This window comes from Pinus tabuliformis, chromosome 4_2, assembly GCF_031772625.1.
Source record: "Pinus tabuliformis cultivar Carrire ecotype Pingquan chromosome 4_2, CPIR1, whole genome shotgun sequence".
Taxonomy (NCBI): Eukaryota; Viridiplantae; Streptophyta; class Pinopsida; order Pinales; family Pinaceae; genus Pinus; species Pinus tabuliformis.
Window position 1 is genome coordinate 1,021,402,364 of NC_142304.1, and position 19,923 is coordinate 1,021,422,286.

The window sequence follows — 19,923 nt, forward strand, 5'->3', positions numbered from 1 at the left end:
GAAATTCTTCTAGATTATTATTGATATTCAAAGTTTTTTATGGAAATATTTTTATTAAAGAATTGCCAAATTTTTCCATAGAATGCAAAGACAAATGATGAGATGATAAATATTCAATATTACATTGTTCTTGAAAACTTTGATTAGATTCAAAATATGAGGAAGACTCATTATTTTCCATTAAATTCAAAATCTGATCTTCTTCATCTATTTGTGAAGTAACAAAGATTGGTCGTATATCAATATCATCATTTATCCATTCTTCACTTTCTACCTCTATTGTTGTTTTTGTAGGAGGATATATTATGAATTTATTTGTTGAACTTCCATCAGAAACAAGCATATCACCCGATCTACAACTTATAAAAGCATCAATTGTAGCTAACCATGGTCTTCCTCGAATCAATGGATGTCCTCCTAAATTATTCTTGGGTGTTAAGATCATAAAGTCAACAAGATATTCCCAAAAATCTAAGGATACAAATATATATTCTAACACACCATCAGGTTTGATAACAAATCTATCTGCTAATTGCAATAATGTAGGTGTATATTGAATATTAAGAAGTTTCAATTGATTCATACTTTGTTTGCTCATGATTTTTATAGCTGCTCCTAAATCAATCAATGTATTTAGAATTTCGATAACATTGATGTATGTTTTCAAAATGGGACTTCCTGGATCAAGATATTTCTGAATTGTTATTTTTCCCATCATGATATATGCAATTTTTCCAACCAACTGAATTATTATGACTTATTTCCTCTTTCTTCTTGGACTTTTAATACTTAACTCCCTGATTGTCTTAGCAAATGTTGGTATTTGTTTGATAGCTTGTAACAAAGGAATTTTTATGCAAACATTCTTCAATTCATCTATCATATCATAATCAAGAAATATAAATTTTTTTTCTAACTCCTTATCAATTTTCAATCTTGCAGGAAAAGGTGGTGTTTGAATAGAAACTGAAGGTTGTTCTATGATGGGAGTTGAGTTTATTGGGATATAATTAGAATGTGAAGGGGTGGTTTGTTTTTTAGATTTTTCCTATTTATTAAGAGATTTATTTTCCTCAGAGATATTTTATTTTTCATATTCCTTAATAACAACTAATGGTGACATATTTTCCAATATTCTACCAGATCTAAGTTGGACATTGCTTAGATCTAATGGATTTATCATGTAGGTTTGGAAATTTTGTCATTCCATATTGTAAATAGGTTGTGAACTTTTATTATTATTTGGATTTGGAAGTGGTTGGGTAGGAAATTGATTTGGTCCTTGAGGAAATGGTAATGGAAGTTGTGGATTTGGATTTTGAGGTTGAGTTGGTTGAACATGATGAGGAAAATATAGTGGTGGAAAAACAGGTTAAGGTTGTTGATATTGAGAATATTTAGGGTATTTACCATAAGGATTTTTCCATCCTTGTTCCCAAGGTTAAGGCCAACATTTCCAAGGCATGGGTGCAGTCCAATTTCTCTGTGATGGTTGTGCAAATGTTTGAGTGTTAAAACCTTAGGTCATATTTGGTTGCCAATTTTGCCATGGTCTCTTAGCAATAAAACAGAGGGGTTGTACTTGATTTCGTATTATTTCCTCTTGATAGACAACTTTAAGACCTGGTATTGAAGGACATTCCTCTGTATCATGATTTCCTGCACATACAACATAGGTTTATACACCTTTTAAGTCAAGAGGGCATTCTCTCAAAGCATGCTTATTTTTAAATTTTGGACAAAAGATAGATAATGCAGCATTTTCATCCTTTTTCTTGTTTTTTATTTTAAAGGTATCTATTTGTTCAATAAGACTCCCCAAAATATATGTTTTAAAATTGTCAAGCAAATTTCCTAATTTAGCCCTACTTACTGTCCCAGCTGTAGATTTATTAATCCTAGACATGACATGGTCTCTTGGATTTTTCCCAATTCTTGCTTTACCTCTTGAAGTGTGTATGCATAACTCACAAATATCTCCAAATGTCAATTTCTTAATATCTCCCTTACGCATCAAATTGAGAAGATCAATCCACTCATCCCTGATGGATCTTAATAAAAGAGCTTTCAAATTTCCTTCATCTAGATTATGCATTTTAGCCCTTTTAACATTATAAGAAAATCTTTCCATGAAATCTTCAAGATTTTCATCTTATTTTTGCATCATTTTAAAGACTTCATCCTTAATATTATGGGACATACATTAATCCTTACATTTCTCTAAGATTATAGTTTTCATTTTTTCCCATGTTCTTATAGAATGTGCTTCTAATCCCATGAACCATTTTAATGTTGCACCCTTAAGAGTTTCTAGAAACAATTTCAACTTTTAAGTGTCAAGAAAGTAGTCATAAGATCTACACAAGACTTCAAATTCAAAGAGAAATGTTCCAAGATCTTCACTCCCTAATCCATGAAAATTTGGAAGGATGGAGGGTGAGATATTTTTCATTGTGGTTGTGGTATCTTCATGGAGGACAGGAAATCCAAAAGGTTGTATATATCCTCTACCACCTCCTCTTCCTCTATTTACTCCTCTTCCACCTCCAATCCTGGGTTGTTCACCATTGATATTATGTTCCTCTCCTTCCCCTTCTCCAACCATTGTAGATTCTTCAGAACTAATACATGGTTCCAAAATTGGATTTTCTACTTCCTCTTGTAGTTCTTATGGTTCTTCTATCAATGGTAGGTTAAAATAAGTTTCTTTCTCCTCTTCTTCACTAGGGATTTCTAGTTCTTGTCCTAGAAGTTGCTCTCAAGTTGAAGATAGAAAAATTACTCCTTCTATTGGGGATGTAGGATCTTCTTCTTATATTACAGCGTCAGTTGATGAAGTTGGTAAATCTCTAGGTTGGATTTCAAATCTAAGTAACTCAGGAAGTTTTTGTTTGCCTACAGTAGATGGAATATGGGTTTGGGTGGATGGTGTGGCACTACGAGGTCGTGGTGGGTTGAGTGATGATGTTGGAATTAAACTTCTACCTCTACCTACAAATCTACCTCTAGAATCTATTTCTCTATGCATATCATTTTTTTTAATTAAAAGGGAAAAGAAAAAGACTCCTATATACATTTCTCCGGCAACAGTGCCCAAATGTTTGGTAACTTAATTGACCTTAAATTACCTACATGAATTATCAACTAGCACTAGTAAAGTGATGAAGTGTATATGCACTATATGTGCTAGAAGTATTTTATTGCTCACATAAATTCTAAATTAAATTGAGTTATCGATATGCACATGCCTTCTATGAGAAAATTAGTTATCCCTAGAAGTGACACTTCTAGGTCAACTTGGAAGTGACACTTGGGAGGCACGTTTGATCTAATTACATATGTGTCAAAGGTTATGTTAGAGGTTTATAGGTTTGTACAGTTGTTGGAGAAGGTTATCCAACTACTGGAAAAGGTCCTAAGCTGAAGGATTGATGGTTTTCCTCATCCTTAGCCACACTCGCATGGAGCCAAGCCTATGGGATCGACTAAAAGGCTCCAGTCATTTGCAGATAGGCCTATAGGAGTGAATATAGGTCCCAGTGGAGTTAAACCTATGTTATGGGTGTGACTAAAGGATTTCACAAGATTTTCTCTACATTCCTCGCGCTAATCCGAAGAAAATTAGCAAAGAAATTCCTAGAGGATTCCAGAAAATGTTGTACTGGTCAGAAATGGTTTGAAAAGGTCCTCCAATGATGTGAATGAATTTAGTGCATAATTAGTGGTCTTAGTGGGTTGATTTTGTCCAATTTTTGCACCCTTGATCCTAGCCCCAAGCTCAAGTTCACCCTACAGGTTTATATTTTATAGATTGGAGCTTTGTGGTTACATATGTTGTGAGACATAGTGTAAGAGAAGGTTGCATAAAGGGTTTATGTTTCAAACCTATTGAGACACCATATATGCTTCACTAAGTGAGTGCTAATATTAGAAAATAAAGCAGATCTAAAGAATGTTGCAGAATAGATCATATTTGATGTTGTTGTAATGGAGATTGATTGGAGAGATTTTGTATGTTGTTGGATAGTGTTTTTGTTTATGACTCTCACATATGTTTTTGCAGGAGTTGTTGATGCATTTGGCACATAGCCATAGTGTCTTATGATGTTATTTGTATTATGCAGCATTATATTGTTGTGAGGGTTTTGATATTATTCAAATTTGGTATTCATATTTGATGCATAGTTGTGGCAATTATTTTGCTAGTGTTGAGAGCACATTGTTTGTGGTTTTTTATATTTGATTTTATGATGATGTATTGATGCTGAGAGCATGCATGAAGAGATGATTTCTTGTTGAGCAGAACGTCCTAGATCCAGTTTGAAAATTGATGAAAGGGGGTCTGCATAGTGTAGAGGAGCAGTGACTTCATGAGAGAGGAGTAGTGATATAGAAGTTTCAATGAAAGGAATAGTTTCTCCATCCAATGTAGTTGGATAGTCCAATCAGAGTTGGGCACGGATTGATTGATCATGGTGGTTTTTAGGGGATGGTATTATGTAGATCTGTGTGAGAACAAAGTCTTTAGAGCTTATCAGTAGAATCGATTCTCCTAGCCAATATGCATTGGCATATTGTATATGAGGTTGAGTCTCCATGCTGATGGGAGTCAGCTATCTATGTAAAAAATAAATTGCTTGACATAATATAAATTTAGAGTATAGCAACAACGAAAAGGGTCGTTTTTCTCTCGGAAGGGTTTCCACCTGAAATCTTATGTCTCATGTGTGATTGATGTTTTGTGCATCTTTATTGTTTTGTAGTTGCTTATGGTTTTCAGTTATGTTTATGTGACGTGCATGCTATGATGTTTATTAGTTTTTGGTTAACATATGTGTGATTCTATAATTGAAGTTTAAATTGATGAAAATTGTTAATAAGACAAACCACTGATTCACAACCCCCCCCCCCCCCCCCCCCCCCCCCGCCCCACCATTCTTAGTAGTTCTCAAAGGTTTCCAACAATTTGAATCAAAGTGGGGCTCTTAGTTGTAACTTGATCGCTCAAGAGTAGATCTGGGGTTTTTTGGCAGAAATTGATAAAAAAAATTTCATAATCATTGTCCTCACTATTCCAAATTACAAGGTATGGCACAAGAATGTAAAATCTCAATTATTATCTTGTGGATCTAACATTTGGAAATTAGTATGTATAGGTTGTGGCAAAGATCCAATTGCAGATGAAGTTTTGCAACAAGATGCACAAGCAAGGTAAATAATCTACAAGAATATTCATGATGATGATATGAAGAGGCTAGTGGGTTTGAAACGTGCCAAAGATATGTGGGACAACCTAGAATCCATTTCTTGAGATGGCGCCAACGGCAATATTGAAAAGGAAAAGAAGAAGAACAACAAGAAAAACAAGAAAAATGACCTTCAAAAAACAAGAAGCTCAGCCACAAGAGTCTCATCCTTCTAGTGCACATGATTTAGCAGATGATGAGAAGAGATTAGAAAATTATGAACTCAAAGGTAAAAACAAATATGATTTTCTTTTGATTTATAATTTTGATGATTCAAATTTAGATCATGCTGAAGCACAAAATGAATATGAGAATGTTATTAAGGGTCTTAGAGTTGAGATTTCTAGACTAACATTTGCATGCGGGGATCAAGAAAATTTGTTGCAAATTCGTGGTGATAAGGAGGCTAAACTCAAGGAAGAGATCATTAGCTTAAAGGTTAAATTGGAAAAATCGGAAAAATTAAAGGAAGTCATGAGGAAGAAATACCAAGAAAAGGTAAATGAATGTGAAAATTTAGAATCTGAAGTGGCTTCCTTGAGAAAGAAGTAGAAGATGGAGAGGAGTATTGTGTGTAGTACCCACTCCAGTTTCCTGACCCTGATACGACATTATCTTAGACACTCTATTCTTCGAGGACCTCAGATTGAGGATCTGGACCCATGACACTATTATTAGCAATTGAGATATTCATGGTTGTGATGTTTATGAATGCTTTCCATTGATATTATGGTAGGATGAATGGTTATGTATCTTATCTATCATTATTCTGACGATTGCAATATTAATAGTTAAGTTGGTCTCTATTTGAAATTATGATGAGGGTAGTAAAGAATATGTATGCGCTCTACTAAAAGCATAATGAGGATAAAAAAAAATGTAATTAGTCTGAATCGTGGTCCTTACACTTGGTATCAGAGCACAAGTTGAACCCTTGAATCGTGGTCCTTACACTTGGTATCAGAGCACAAGTTGAACCCTTGAGGCCTATGGGCCCATGCATGCATAACTAGTTTTGTTTGCTATGTGGGTATTTCTCTAAAATCAAATTACTCAAGTTTAAAAAAAAAAAAAAAAATTGCAATTTAGGAACATTTTAAGAGCTCTATAGTGTATTATGATCCAAATTCATGGACAGAAATGGAGTGGATTCATGTCACAGATCAGAAATAGAGACATCAAGCATTATCCATAGCAGTTCAAAACTGAAACACCAGCCCAGTTTAGTTGACACATCTTACAATATGCTAGGATTTGCACTGATTTCAACAATAGACATATGTGACTGGACCCTGGTTTACTTAAAAGCCTCTTCCAAAAAAAAAAAAAAAAATTTTACCAAGCTAATTACACAAAATTGTTCCTATTGATATGCGACTCGACTCTGCTTCTACATTGTTTGAAATGGTCTGGCATTCTCTAATATTTTTTATTTGGGCATGAATAAGTCAAATGTAGTTTGTCGCGAGTTAAACGGATGAATCTCCGTCACAGTCTACGTGTCAATTTCTTCTGCAACAATCGCAGAGATTCATATATAGATTATTGTATCGTGAATGGTAAAGAAGTTTCCACGGACTAAGGCTGTTCTTGATCACTTAGAATTGAAAGCTGGGGCGTGTTTAGTCCGGGATCATGCCAACCGGGGTCATGCCAACCTGTGAACGTTATTAGAATCTCAACTTGCCGAATCTTAACTTGTTAATAACATAGGTTCCATTCCCGATCAAAAAAATATATAACGGCGAACCAAATGTCTCCATCAAACTCTGAGAGTCAATATCTTGTTTGAAATTCGATACCTAGGTGGCGTAAGGTCTTGAAACTCCTGTCTAACCATGTGTCGAAATTACAAAGTCGTGACTGGAGTACTGCCTCTTCTGTCATTACTGTTTTACCTCTATGGAAAACTAGAAACACGCTGAAATTCAATGATCTGCGTCGGCAGCTCTTGATAAGATGATTTTACAGTAAAAAAAAAAAAAAAAAAAACTACAAATCAGATTTCGATAGATGCATGACAACGGTTCACTATTTTGGATTTTTCTGTCTGCAGGAATAATACGATGCCACAGAGAATTCAGAGTATATGAGCTTCTCCAATGAAGGCCAACATGAGTTAATGTATAGCTTTTAGAATCTAATGCCGCAAATTTAAAATGCAATGCATATCTTTCGAGTTGGAAAATGAAGGTACTTCTTTCCACTATTTGGCCTGCATGCTCCACGCTTTTTCGAGTTTCAACAATCAGCTTTTCGGTTGGATATAGAGCAACAGTTTCCCACAATATAATATCTGGATTTAACTGTATCAGGATCATAATAAAGGAATGTTTTATAAGGCTATAAATGATCATGGACACTGTTCTTCTGTTCAAGCTTCACTGCAGAATTACTTGAAAACCACATTTGAGAAATATCACTCTCAAAGATGAGCTTTGCAATGTCCTTTCCTCCTCTAGAAATGCAAACAATACCATGATCTCGACAAATAGCCCTCACCTGCTCAGGGATCCAAACTCCTGGATTCACAAAAGATTCAAGTAGATCTGCCCCACAAAGTAGCATGACTCTTAAAGACTCTGTATTCACAAGCCCTCTAGCACGCAAGGAAGACTCCACTCTCCTAAGAACTACCAAAGTCCGTTGGTAACTGCTTTGCTTTGCCTCCCATGGGTCCACCATTATAAATGATGAATCTTCAGATGCAAGCTGACATAAATTAATTCTATGCTCCGCAGATGCCAGGCCCTTTTTGCCATATGCATCATTGACAGGGGATATGTAACCCCCAAGAACCACATATCCATCTGATAGCAATTGATCCCTAGCCAGTTCAAACATGCGCAAGTGCATATAAGTTGGTGGATTGAAACTGCCTGGTAATAGAAGAACCACTTGCATTCGTTTTTGTTCCAAAGGATCTGTTGTGCATTTTGTATTCAGCTGACGAGAAAGTTTTTCCAATGGCAGAGGAACATCCATAGAACCTGAAGTTGCTGCAGCAGTCCCACAACAGTCAGAATTGTCAGATGTTGATTTGAGAAACTTCCACTTCCTCTGACTTGAAGACAACAAAACTTGCCTAGTGGGCCACATACCTAAATGAAAAATCTGTTTGAATTAGGAAGAGGACGTCAATTGAAAGCGAATAATGTAACAAATGTCAATGCATCTAATAAACATGACAAGATTCAGTTTAATAATACTGTTGGATATTTACATTGTGGAAACTTGGTTGCCGAACAAGCATGTAGTTATGTTTGAATGTTGGTGCTTCTAGCTTAAATTCAAAATCAACAGTACAAGGTCTAAGTAATCAAATAATCATGTAGTTACGTTCGAGTCTTGAGTTTTCAAACTGAAATTCAGAACCAATTGTGCAAGGTCAAAGTAGTCAAATTCTAAGGCTATCCGCAGGTCAAACTCAAAATCGAGTAAGCTATTTGCAGGCAATTCAATTGAGGTAGGTCGTCCAGATACATTTCCATGAACGGGTGGGTGCCCAAGTTCGACCCCTGAGGCTTTTCCCCGCTCAAATTCAGATCAATTGCACACGGTCAAAGAAGCCAATGGCTATCAATAGGCAATTCAATTGATATAGTTCAGATACATTTCCTGGATCAGCAGATTTTTTTTTTCTTTTTTTAACACATCGTTGCACAGCCGATGAAAATTTCTCGCAAACCATATCTTTGAAGTTTGAAGTTACTCTACAGCTGCATTCCTTTGCTGTTGCGAATGTTGGCAGTAGGTCTCCCACCACAGGGGAGCATGCTACAGACAGTTTAAGGCACACAAAGGTAATTTTTGCACATCATTATATTCTTTGGCTGAAATAAACCTCAAGCTGCCTTTAACCAATTATTCAGTTTTTCTTCCTATACTTTCCCCTCAAATTGCTGAATTTTGAGCTTTGCCCCACTGTAAACAGACTTAGCCACACTTGTTTGGAAGGAGTCTTTCAAACCAAGTCACATGCCCCTGCTGTAGGGCTTGAGACTTGCTTCCATCCAAGTGAGTTTTACTTCTGGAGATACATTTTCTTCCTTAATTGGAGGCGTCTTCTTAACTCTTTTGTTCCAGTATTTTTGCGGCCAGAAGGACAAGAAGAAATACAATGTATTCACTAAAGAGTGACCGAGACAAAATCATTTCAGATTAGAGCCTTGCACTCTGGCACCACCAGCAATATCCACCTGCTCTGCTTAGGCCTGTGTCCTCCTGACTACAGCCATTTCCTCCTCTGCCTAATCTACTTGTCTACCCCTACCAGTAAACTAGCTAACCAAAAGTAAACACCCAGTTGTTTTGTTCGAATCGGATTTTGACGATTCATTATGTCAAGGTGTCTTCTGTTCCATCATGGCTGAAACAGCAAGATCATTAAATGTTAGCATTTATAATCTGGCCTTAGCAGTTATAGTCGTTTCCTGACTTCAGAAATTGCTAAATGTTCCCAAATGTCAGCCAGAATAACCAAAAGTTTGTGCATACGCACCAGCAGTAAAATGAGCTGGGTTATATGATGATTTTGTTCATGAAGTATCACACAATAATTGTTCAAATATGTTACAGCTTCAATGATAAAAAAAAATAAATAAATAAATAAATTAACTGACGTATCACTCTCCCTCTCTTGCTTGTCCAACTGACGTATCACTCGGTCCAATCAATTTTGTATTCACAGGTTTATCTTAAATAGTTTCGACATATAAAAGAACGCAATAATATTAGATTTAGTATTTAATATTGTTATTTATTTATTACTTATTATGGTATTTCTTTTATATATATTTTTAATATAAAAGAACGTTACCCAATAATATTAGATTTGGTATTTATTATTGTGATTTATTAGTTATTATGGTATTTTTTTTAAATATTAAATTTGGTATTTATTATTGTGATTTATTTATTAGTTATTATGGTATTTTTTTAAGTGATTGATTTGATGTTTTGATAAATACTTGTTATAATCTATAAATAAGGATTTAGAGAAAGTATTAGTTACTCTGGTATTATCAAAGATATTATAAACATATAAAGACACTGAAAATGGGTGTCTTTTATAAAAGCAAATAAAAATATGACGTGGGTTTAATATATTTAAAAGGAATGTTGAAATTTATCCGGTTTATTAAAGAATTTTAGTATGTGTATGTAGATTTATTTGAAGAGCATATAGTTAATTTAAGATTGACTTCTGTTACATGAAAATAATAGATTTAAAATTGGCTTTTGTTAAATAAAAGGATTCATATTTATTTGGCAAGAGATTTATCAATAAATAGTGGTGAAACTAGTAAGACACATAGCAATGCTTCAACATAAAAATAAAAATTATGAAAAGTTATGAAAGGAAATATGTTATTTAAAGCATCTAGTGTAATGAATTATTTAGTTGCAATGTATACTTTGTTATAGATTTTTACTTATTAATTATGTGTATCTACCAAGTGAGCTTATAATGAGAACCACTTATTAGCATGGCTTATAAAGGCATTAACATATGGTGCAAGCCAAGTGTTATAAATGCCCTGAAAGAGGTTTTTAAAGAAATGAGAACAATGAAATTAAAGTCATACTTTAAATTTAAATATTTTGGTCCACAAGACGTAGAGTAGTCAGTTATAAAGGTTAAGATTATTGTTAAGAAATTCCTTGTGTGAGAGGGAATATGTTCCAAGTGCAGACAAACCATTGTGAAATTTCTCATCAAATATTATGGAATTTTCTTATAAAATGTATTTGTCGTGAACATTATTTTTGTAATCTCACCTTTTGTGAAAAAAATCCTATTGCAAGAGTTCCAAACCCCGAATGAAGACATCCCAATGAAGCAAAAACATTACAAGATATGTTAAGACATATTTTACTAAAATGTGAAGTATTCATACTGAAATTAGAAAACAAAATCATATGACTACTTGTACATTAAGGGAATTATGCCTACCATGAATCTGAGTCCTAACAGTGATGAAATGTTGGAATGACAAGAGTACCCTACTGAGAAACTCTTGTGTTAGCCAAAGTCATGCAAATTCTATACTTCTCTCAAACTTGTGTAGTACATCAGTTTCTAGAAATTACTTGCATATATCAGCGTCTAGAAATCTTGATTATAGTATTATAAAATACATACTTACAAATTTGTTGTATACCTCATCCAATATCAATATCAGGTTCTCGAAATACTCTTGTATACCTTGTCCAATATCAATATCAATGTCTCGAAATCCTCATTATCAATATCAGTTTCGACATCACTTTCTGGAAATCTTGATTTTTATTTTATAAGATACAGGATCACAAATTCTTGGATGCTTCAATCAATATCAGCATCAATGTTTAGATGCCTCGATCAATATCAGCATCCACTTTCCTTTTTGTAGGTTCTCCCATCCATTCAATGAATGAGTATATAGAGGAAAACAATTTGTCTATCTGTTTTTCATTTTTCCATGCTACATCTTGAAAAATTTTCCCACTCCATTTGATATAGGGAAAAATAGTTCAAAAATTTTCCCAAAATTTCCATTTCTTCTGTGTATCTTTGCACCTTTAGGAGCAATTGCTAGTTTGCATATGATTAGGAAGTAGGGTAGCTGGGTTTGAAGGGATGAAGGTTTGGACTACTCATTCATTGCAAGTGATGATTACGTTCTATGTAGTTAACATCTTTTTTATCTCTAGATAGTGTGTACCATTAGTTATCCACTAGAAAGGAGTGGTATGTATTTATTTTTAAGTGCTAATGGTAGTTGTACAACATTGAACTTTCAGAACATGGATCATGAAGGTAAATCAAGTCTCTAAGAAGGTGTAGTAGGCATTGTTAGGTCCCCCTAGCAAGCAGTGGCATATGTTATTTTCAAAGTACAGATTGTAGTTCCTAACAAAATTGAAGATTTAGAACATGGTAAACAAAGGTGGATTACGTCATAGGTGAAATATCAAACAATAATTAACACAATTATTTTTTACCATTACAAATATTGAAGTCCAAGCTTAAGGTGGGTAGTTCCTCCGATGAAAAAGGCATAGGCATCCCCTATGAATTTGAGTTAATACAAAATTATTGCTATCTTAATTGCATGATTGAATGAATAGAACTAGAGAGATTTCTCCTAAATTAGTCAATTTTGTAAATTGAAGGAAGGTGGGTGTTATTAATTGTTGCTTCAATTAGTTGTGCTTTTGATTATGATGATTTTGTTGGAAAAGTTTATGTATCACGCTTTCTTTAACTATTAATTTTAATAATATCTATAATGTATGTTCTGTACATTTATACAAAAATTGGGTTGCAATGTTCCCCAGATATAGTCCTTCAGTTATAATGGAATTCGTGTTATAGATACCTTGGGAAAATTTTAACCGGCCACCAGAAGGTTGGCAAGAGTTTCAGGAAGGGTTCCTGAGATTAGGTGTCGTTGTTTCTCCTTTATGTTCTAAGGACTTCGGGACGAATTCCATTGTTAAGAGGGGGTGTATGTAGTGCCCACTCCAGTTTCCTGACCCTGATACGACATTATCTTAGACACTCTATTCTTCGAGGACCTCAGATTGAGGATCTGGACCCATGACACTATTATTAGTGATTGAGATATTCATGGTTGTGATGTTTATGAATGCTTTCCATTGATATTATGGTAGCATGAATGGTTATGTATCTTATCTATCAGTATTCTGACGATTGCAATATTAATAGTTAAGTTGGTCTCTATTTGAAATTATGATGAGGGTAGTAAAGAATATGTATGCGCTCTACTAAAAGCATAATGAGGATAAATTTTATGGATAGGTATATTTCTACGATGTTACAATGTTGATAGCTTAATGAATATGTATGTCTCCATTGATGATTATTGATGATAGCCATGAGGGATGTGTCCCCTATGTTACCTACTTCCTTTAGTTCAGACTTACAATGGACAATGATGTGAATGACCAAGAATTGTTAATGATGTTATTATGATAATTGACTAACATTGAGAAACCGTGTTACTGATTATTATTGAGTATGGCAGGGAACCATCAGAGGCACTCGCATATGACGAGTTGATGACACCTGGTTTGACGAAAATTCATATTATTTTATCTTTGAAAGTCTAAGTCGATCTTAGAATCTGCCATATATGTTTAACCATATTCTGATGATATATTAATGGTTGCAGGCACAGATTAGTTGCTTGACCGAATGACTCACATATGGGTGATGGGGTTGTACAAGTGGATGGAACTACATGGGAGGGGTGGGACAGAGTCCCTGATCCCAACCACTAGCACTCCCGCCGTGACTTGGGTTGGAAGGGTTGAAGCACCTTTGCCTTGAAGATCACGATTCCATGAGGGCAGGTCCCAAAGTTGGGTCGCTCATGAGGACTTTACCGGGGGGCGCGCATCAAGGCGGATTCCTTGATCCCCGACACCATTAGTCTCACTATAGAAGGCAACATAAGAGATGATAGTGGTCTATGACATTGCACTATATTTTCCCCTCGTAATCACTGGATGCTTGAAGGGCAAGTGGTGTGGCACCCTTGGAACTTCAGGGGAATTTCTTGAAGGGCATGACCAACTTGGCACCCTTGGCATCACAAATAAACTATTAGGTGTGGCACCCTTGGAACTTCTAGGGAAGTTCTTGAAGGGCACAACCAAACTGGCACCCTTGACATCACAAATAAGCTATTAGGTGTGGCACCCTTGGAACTTCTAGGGAAGTTCTTGAAGGGCACAACCAAACTTGGCATCCTTGGAATCATTAAAAATAAATAATAATAAATAAATATAAGTAAGGAATGAAAACTAGGTAAATTTACATCAAGGGTAAATGATGATTAGAGAACAATGTAATTAAATCAAAAATAAAACTTGGAATAAGGAGGATCATAGGAAGAATTAAAATAGAGTACCTTAAAAACTCTACCCTTCCCATTTTGGAAAATACTACGAAGATTATGTGGTTTAATTAGGAAAAAGGGGAAAGACAAACATAATGGTAAGGATAAAGATTAATCCTAAACTAATTTAAACCTAATTAAGAAAAGGTGAAGGTGAATTAAAATGAGAATAATAAATTAAATTTAGAGAAATGTAGAGAAGCTCCATGTGTCAACAACCAACATAAGAATATCCATCTAGGAGATAACCTGAGTTAAATTAGGGAGTAGATTGGGGATAAAATCTTGACTCATTAATTGACTTCAAGTAATGAACATAAATTAAGGAATAAAAGGAGGGAATAAAGAGACAACTAGGAGCAGAAATAGGAATCTTGTGGAGGTGAGGAAAATATTAGTTTTAAATAAAAATTTAAGTAAATAATTTTGGGAGACCCTTGATGTGAGAATGACACATGGGTGGGTGAATAATCAAGCTATTGAATTATAAAAAAAAATAATTAATTATGCATGACATGACAAGTGTCAACTATGAGGACTCCTATAAAAGAAGGGGCAAGCCATGGAAGAAAGGACCTTTTTTGGGGGAACCCAATTGTTGGATGGATGAGATGTTGTGAGAGCAGTGATTACGAAGCTATAGTGAGTTTGGTGAGGTAGAGGATTTAGAGAGGGGACTCTTGAGCCAAGGTGTGCTCTCCTCTACTAGCTAGTGCTTGTCTCCATTGTACAACCCCATTGCAGCTCGGGGGTCCACGGGGAAGAAGAGTACCCAAGGAGTAGGCTGGGAGGTTAACCGGTGAGTCTTCGCATTCGGATCAAGCGCGTCATCATTCACTCGCGGAGATGACTAGCTACAAGGGAATACCAGCAACAACAGAGCAAGCGGAGTCTCGCCTTCTGGTGAACGGTACACATGTATTTCATTGCTATTGATCTTAGTTAAACATATGTAAATGTTATGATATGTTTTCCTGAAATGAGTGTCAGGAATGTGTGTGCTAAATAAATTTGAAATTTCAATGCGTTTCTTTCTGGTTGTATTTGTTGTTAACTAAAAAAAAAAAAAAATGTAATTACTCTGAATCGTGGTCCTTACATTGCGGCCTTGGATAGTTTGCTTGAGATCCAAATATCACCATTGGATAAATCTGGTCTTGGATTTCAAAAGGGTGTGTCTGGTTTGCATGCAGGAAAAAATAACAAAGAAGAACCCAAGAAACTTGTAGCAAACAATACCAACAACAAAAGTGAGAACAAAGTAAACAAGAAGAAGATCCAACAGTTGAGTAGCAAACAAAAGAAACAACAATAGAAAAACAAGGAGAACTCATAGCAAAGAATAAAATATCAAGGAGCACCTACATTCAGAATACCTTTTTCTCCTAGATATGGTTGTGATAGCTCCCTTAGATTTCAAAGGAAGAAAAGTCATTTTATTCCTTTGATGCATGAGATGCAATGCTACAACTGCCACAAGTATGGACATCTTGCAACTAACTTCTGGAGCAGAACGTATGGAGCCAATCAATAGAGATTGCAACAATATCAGCAGCCAAGGAGATTGGACAACAAGTATAATTATGATTTTTATGGTTAGTTTTACTCATGTCACCTATTTCTCCATACGTCAATAGATTGCAGGTCTAACCGATGGAGGAGAGGCACATTTCATGCAAGATTTAGATCTAGCATGAGAAAAAGAAGATTTGATCCTCTTGGGCATGTGGAGTGTTATACATGCCATAATTTTGGCCATATGGCAAGAGATTATTTGTTTCCTGTTATTCAAGACAAAAATGTCAAAAGCAGCAAAAACAAAGAGGATCTAGCACAAAACCAATGAAGCAAGTGAAGGAGGATAAGAAGTAGCCCAAAACCGTGTGGAGAAATGAGCAACAACACTTCAAGTAGTGAAGAGCATTCCCTCTTGTAGTCCATTATTATTTCTTGCATACTTATAGAGGATTGCGGAATTCATGAGAGGTGCATAACCTCAGGAGGGGTGCATGGTAGCAGTGTGGTAGTTTGATGAGTACAAGTTATGGAAACAACACTTGATGAGTTCTTATGAGCCTCACCCACATTCAGGTCCATAGGATCAGCTTGGATCTTGGAGGTATATTGAGCTAAGGAGGAGTTATGCATGAGATGATGTTTGCCTAGATTATTTAGCATATTCTTCATTGCTTTCACTCAATTATTTGTAGCATATTTGTATGTCTTTTCATGAGTGAAAGTAGCACATTTTCAACCATGTATATGCTTTTGATTTCCTCTAAAAGTTGGTTGAAAAGATGTGCAACCATGAGTAGATTGTGATCATTACTTCAGGATGTATTGAGATGACATGAGACATGGACCAGCGATGTATGAGCTATCATATGATGATTACTACAACCATGTATATGCTATTATTTAATCATTATGTATTAGTTGAGAGTCCAGTCAATAGTATGTTGAGTCATCATGGTATTAGGTGTAATTTGGAGGAGGCTTATGGAGTCCATTTTGCAGCCACATGTATGAGCTAGTGATGATGTAATAGTCATGATGTATCATGTGTTTGAGTCATTGATCCATAGGAGATGATTGTAGCAACTATGCATTTCGTTGATATATTAATGTGATATGCTCATGGATACATGTACTTATATTTACTATCTTTTGGGGCATTTAGTCATTAGTCATAAGGTCATGTTATGGTCATATATTGGTCATGTATGAGCTCTCGTATCGTTGCTACAACCATGTCAATCCAAGTACAAAATGTGCCATGATAAGCATTTGGTGGATCATCACTTCTAGGTTGGTGATAAAGTATGGCTACACATCAGCAAAGAAAGGATGAAAGGTGAAGGTAAAAAGTTGAAACCTATCAGGTATGGTCCATTTAAGATTGTTCAAAATATTGGGCACAATGCATTCCGGTTAAATTTTCCTCCATATATGCACATATATTCAATTGTCAATGTTGAAAATTTGAAGTTGTATGAACATCCTATGATCATGGATCCAGACGAAAATTCTCAAATTCCAACTGTAGATGATTTTTCACCTGAATGTATTACTGAGTTACAAGAAGATACCATTTTAGACAGAAAGGTTTGCACTTCCAAGGATGGAGATGTTGAGTATCTTCGAGTGGGACTCAAAGGCATGAATCCAAGCAAAGCAAGGTGGATGGAGATTGAAAGGGTGAGGGAGTTGTACCCTCACCTCATGTCTGCTTAAAACCAAACTTTCGATGGTCAAAAAGCTTCCAATGGAAAGGAATGATCCAAGAGGATCCTTGAAATGCTCAAAGTTCAAAAGTCTCATATGCTCGCAAAACCAGCACCAAGTCGAAGAGCTCGTCGTGTTGATTCCAACAGTATATTCGATTTCGAAAATGGCCTCTATATGAATACATTGTGAAATATATGTCAAACAAATAAAAAAATGGGCTTTTGTAGGCCAAGTGGCAACCTCACATCATGACACGTATGGTCAAAATCAACGCAAAGGTCAGATGGGCAAAGTCGAGGATTGAACCCATGACCGTTGTTATCACACCGCAAATCTTTACCATTGCACCATACTCATGCTTTGATTACACAATGGTGCCAATTTTTATTTGAATACAAGTTTGGTTGTATATGGGGGGAAGGGTTTGCGGAGCCCACCATATATGGTGGCTCCGCCAAACCCAAGTTTTGTTATCAGCTCTCCAAAATGCTGCAGCGACAAACATGTGTTAACAATCACGGAAGTTCACCGCCGAATATGGTCACATACCATATATTATATGCCACGATCACGGGTAGTTATAACATTGTCGGGGGAGTTGAAACTATATAATATAGTTTCATACTATATATATGTTATATCTGTCAGTTATATCAAACAATGCCACGGGTCCGCAAGATATCCGATGGGTGCAACCATATACTATGATTAAAGTTTTGTTAAAACAATATTTGAAATGTAGTGCGCTCGTTTGCTATATATTGCAATTATGTTATAACATATTACCATGTTTTCCAAATCCGATCCCGGGAGGCTCGCCGGTTTGACCCCGAGACCTTCTCGCGGGTCTATAAAAATTATTACCAATGCGCCATTGCCTAAAGGGTTGTAATATGAATTTCAGAGCTGTGTTTTATTTGAGTCTGTAAATTCTTTTTTGGGCATATCTTGGCCATTCTTGGACCTTTTTGAGAACGGAAATTTGTGTTGGAGAGCAAAGGTTGAGGCCTTCATTCTAACAGTATCCATTGGTGCATGTGTGCATAGTTCAGAATGGCTAAATTTTATGTAAAGAAACTTTTTTATCATTCCTAATATAATGAACACCCACTTGGAAGCGGACCCGGAGATGCAGTCCAGGAGGGATGAACTCCACCATCAATTATCTGAGTTTTCTTCTTATTTTCTATATTTTTTATGCTTATGTTCAGATTTCAATTTTATGTTTAAAGGCACTTAAAAAATCAATTTCTCTCATTCATTCACATAAAAGCAACCTTAGTTAATATTTGGTGAAATTGAGCAATTAGTCAATCCTGTGTTTTCAGATCAAACATTAATGTGTAAGATCATTGACTCTAAGCCATCCACCTATGAAGAGGTAGGTGAACATCAAGTTTGGAAATATGCTATGATTGAAAAGTACCAAACCATATTTGTTGTTGGGAAAAGTATCTACTCAGAACGCCCCTATCCCACTCTAAGGTGTGACAGTGCCTTAGCAACAAACAAGGAAAACTACTTTCGTATTCTTCTTTATGAAATGTAAACGAAGAGGAAGGATAAACTAACCTGTGCCTTGCGCTAGTTTTTTGATCCAATCGCTCTCCTTTTCGACAGCTTCCAGCTACCTGCTCCCTTACTTGCCCAGCTTCACCAAGTTCCTGCAAGATCACAGAAGAAGAAAACTACACAAAGACATAGATTTACATTCATAAATAGCTTAGGATCAGATTTAAGCTAAACATGCAAATATAACAAAACATCATTGATACACAAGCATGTAAGAGAAACTCAAATAGTTTTATTGATATAATAAGAAGATCCAGGAGGAGATACAACCAAGTGAGTCCCGATCCAGCATCTACCTCCCAGCAAAGGAATCCCTTCCTCACCTCCAACAAAGCATAAATCACCCAATGCACTAATCTCAATCTCAAAACCAACAGTAATTCTCTGCAAAGTACAAAATTCCAGCCTCTGGATCTCTGGGATGAGGGATCCATATATAGATGTAAGCAGAGAGGATGATTCAACTTATGTTTTGACTTGTGGTTTCTCTCTGTCAGTTCTTGCTTCCACTTGGAGACTGAGAGCCTCTTACTCATCCTTGGTCGAACTCAGTGAGGCAAGTGTCATTGAGGAAGATTTTGGAAGCTTCCATTGTCTGTCTACCTCGCAGAATGACACTGCCATTTGGCATTTCCCACTCAGCGCACCCTGGTAATGCATTTAGGTGCGTTGCAACGCACCTAGCTAGTGTACTAGGGTGCTATGCAACGCAGGTAGCTAGTGGAGCAGCTGAAATGATCCCGATTTGACTGATTCTGAGTAGTTTCTGGTGGAGAACTTCCGGGAGAAGCTGTAATTGGTTGACCTTGTTCCTCTAGGGGTAGGAACAACACTTTTAGGGACTTTGGATCCCTTGGATTATGGACATTTCATGCTTAGAGCTGTAAGGCACAAAAATGTCTATAACAGTTGCCCCCTAAAGTATGAGGTCGTTTATCGGGTGAAATGCTTTATTAGGAGGATCCGAA

General features: G+C 35.9%; 1 pseudogene; it reads right to left on the reverse strand.

The window, feature by feature from the left end:
• Positions 1–7,589: 7,589 nt before the first annotated feature.
• On the reverse strand, positions 7,590–8,280 carry LOC149173092 (nicotinamide/nicotinic acid mononucleotide adenylyltransferase pseudogene; annotated as a pseudogene).
• Between the last annotated feature and the right edge of the window lie 11,643 nt (positions 8,281–19,923).